Source organism: Megascapheus bottae, chromosome 37, assembly GCF_031878675.1.
Source record: "Megascapheus bottae isolate mThoBot1 chromosome 37, mThoBot2.hap1, whole genome shotgun sequence".
Lineage (NCBI taxonomy): Eukaryota > Metazoa > Chordata > Mammalia > Rodentia > Geomyidae > Megascapheus > Megascapheus bottae.
In genome coordinates, this window is record NC_143545.1 from 3,270,651 (window position 1) to 3,274,427 (window position 3,777).

Consider the following 3,777-nt stretch of genomic DNA (forward strand, 5'->3'; position numbering starts at 1 on the left):
CTTATACTGCATGGATCTTCACTTGATGGCTGTTGAGCAACACTGTATATCTAGGTGTTTAATTATTCTCTAGGCTCAGAGGGACTTAAAGACAATAGAGATTGGATTGAGAGGCTTATTGTTTTGGGTATAAATCGCTTATCAGTGGATTATTAGACTGGTCGGTAACTGCACAAAAAGAAAGAGTGATAACACCAATCAAAACCTGTGAACGTCTAGAGTCTGCCAGCTACAGAGGTCTAGGTTGGTTATATCTGAAAAACTATAATCGTGTTTAGTATTAATCTTGCTCCCATTTTCAAATTGGCAGAACAAGAAACTCAAGAAAAATGTCAAATCAAGAAACAACATCCCCCACCCCCACCCCCCACCCAATATAAACAGCCAATGGAACAGTCACTGGCAAACCTAGAGGAGAGTCTTCCAAGTGCTGTACAAATGCAATTGATAAACATCATTAATGAAAAATGTGAAAATATAAAGAAAGAGATAAGGGAGGAAGCCATAGCTGAACAAGAGGAAACCATAAACAAGGTGATAAGTGAAAAAGAAGAAGCCATAAAGGAGGCCATAATAAAGGTTTTTCAAAGAAAGATGGATGAATTCATAGAATCCACAAATAAAAAGGTGACCGAACTCCAGCAAATGTTCAAAGAAAATAAAGCTACTGAGCTAAGCATTCAAATGGAAATCAAGGAGCTAAAGAAATCCATACATGATCTAAAAGAAGAGATGCAAGGAATCAAAAATGAGCAATTAGTAGCAAAGGAGATGAAAAATAAAGTAGATAGCTTTCATAGCAGGTTAGACAATGCAGAGGAGAGAATTTCCGGGGCTGAAGATAATTTAGTTATTATAGAGAAAGAACAGAAAATGAGTCAATCCAAATCTAGGAAAAATGAGAGAGCGCTTCAGGAGGTCCAAGATACAATTAGGAAGCCTAATTTAAGGCTAATTGGTATTGAGGAGGGCGTGGAGAAAGAGGTCAATGGTATTGGAAATATACTTCAGGGAATCATCTCAGAGAATTTCCCAAACACCCAGAAGGGAAGACCCATCCAGATACAAGAAGCTTTTAGAACCCCAAACAGACCTGACCAGAAAAGAACATCCCACCGCCACATCGTAATCCGAACTGGATCAATAGAAACCAAAAGAAGGATTCTAAAGGCAGCCAGGGAAAAGGGTTCAGTAACCTATAAAGAAAAACCAATCAGAATAACCCCAGATTACTCAGCAGAGACCATGCAAGCAAGAAGTGACTGGAAGCATATATGTCATGCCCTTAAGTCAAATAACTACCAACCAAGAATACTGTACCCAGCTAAGCTCTCATTCATAACTGAGGGAACAATAAAAACATTCCATTCCAGGGAAAAGCTGCAACAATATGTCGCAACAAAACCAACACTACAGAGAATTCTGAAAGATGTTCTATACATAGAAAACCAAAATAAATGCAATATAGGGAAAGAAATGGCACCTAAACAGCATACCATCTAAGGACCACAAGAACTGTCAAGACACAGGCCCAAATAAAAGCTTTTAAAAATGGTAGGAACCAATAAATATCTCTCAATCCTAACTCTCAATATCAATGGACTTAACTCTCCAATTAAACGGCATAGGCTGTCTAGTTGGATCAAAAAGCAAGAGCCATCGTTCTGCTGTCTTCAAGAGACACATCTTACCCAAAAAAACAATCATCTTTTGAAAGTGAGAGGTTGGAATAAACTCTATCAAGCTAATGGCCCCCATAAACAGGCTGCAGTTGCCATCCTCATATCAGATAAAATAGACTTCAAACCAAAATTAGTAAGAAAAGACAAAGAAGGTTACTACATACTACTAAAGGGATCTTTCCTCCAGGAAGACATAACGATCCTAAATATTTACACACCCAATCCCGGAGCTCCAAACTTCATCAAGCAAACTTTACTTACACTGAAACCATACATAGATCGAAATACAGTGATTGTCGGTGACTTTAACACACCACTCTCACCTATGGACAGATCAACAAGGCAAAAACTCAACAGAGAAACCTTAGAACTGAACAACTATATAGACCAACTAGATCTAACAGACATCTGCAGAATATTCCACCCAGCAACAACACAATATACATTTTTCTCAGCATCACATGGAACATCTTCCAAAATAGATCACATCTTAGGCCATAAAACAAACCTGGACAGATTCAGAAACACTGAAATTATTCCATGCACACTCTCAGACCACAAAGGCATCAAACTGGAACTGAACACATATCTCCACCAACGAAAACCCTGTAACTCATGGAGACTGAACAACACATTGTTGAATCACCAATGGGTCATCGAAGAGATCAGAACAGAAATCCAACAGTTTATGAAATTTAACAGTAAGGAGCACACAAAATACCAACTCCTTAGGGACACAGCAAAGGCAGTACTCAGAGGAAAATTTATAGTGCTGAGTGCCTACAACAACAAGTTGGAAAAATTGCAAACCAACAAGTTAATGTCTCACCTTAAGCTCCTGGAAAAAGAGCAACAACCAATCCTAATCCCAGTAGAAGAAAGCAAATAATTAAAATCAAAGCAGAATTAAATGATTTGGAATCCAAAAAAACTATATTGGGAGTGAGGTATGGTCATAAAATAAGTTTGATTATTATAAGTGCGTTCTTAAAGGGAATTATAACACAGAACATTCATTTGAGTAACATAGGTGCAATCATTGGGGCATGGTCCAGGGTGCCCATTGGTGGGGAGAATTACCTTTGGCTTTTGTAAACAAACCCAGGACTGAATTGTTCCCCCTGCAGGGGAGGGAGCAGCTTGTAAATAAGTATTATGATTTCCACAATTTACCATCTGGGTATATACTTGTGGTTTTTGGTGATTATTATAACCTCCTCGGCAGGCACAAGGAGATCCATATAGTGTCTCGAGGAGTTTTGTGCGATTAGGGGGTGGTCCAAGGCCTCCATTCACCATGGGCAGGGAAATGATCAGCAGAAAAGGGGAGCATTTGTAGTGTCATCCTAAAATTAAGCACAGTTACACCTTCTCAGGGGACTCCCTGGATGGATTATATAATTTAACAAGGCGCTCCGGAAGCCATCTGGCACCAGTGTTGTGGGTATCATAAATACATGCATGGCCTTTTCCCCAAATAAGAACTGGATCAGGGCCATGCCATTGGGAAGTTAAGGGATCTTTCCACAATGCCTGGGCATAATTTTGCGTGGTTGTGGGGTGCCACAGACGATCTGCAGCGGAGCGTCCATGTACATCAAGAATAAGATAATTTAAAACAAGGAATGATTAACTATATTTTTTGGATTTCCCAAGGCTGAATATATTAGTCCTTTGCCGGACTGTAATTTAAATATCATATTTTTAAGGGTTTGATGAGCTCTTTCCACAATACCTTGTCCTTGAGGATTATAGGGAATACCCGTAATATGTTTGATTTCCAACTGAGCACAAAATTGTTTAAATGATGCACTAGTATATCCTGGCCCATTATCAGTTTTAATAATTTTTGGCTGAGGCAACACAACAAGGGAGGAAAGGACATGACTAATTACATTTTTTGTAGCCTCCCCTGTTTGAGGGGTGGCAAAAATAAATCCACTAAAAGTATCCACAGAAACATGTACATATTTCATTTTACCAAATGAGGGAATGTGAGTAACATCCATTTGCCAAATTTCTCCTGGAATTAAACCTCTAGGATTAACTCCTATGTGGGGTTCAGGCAAGAGTGTAAGGCATCCCTTACATTGTC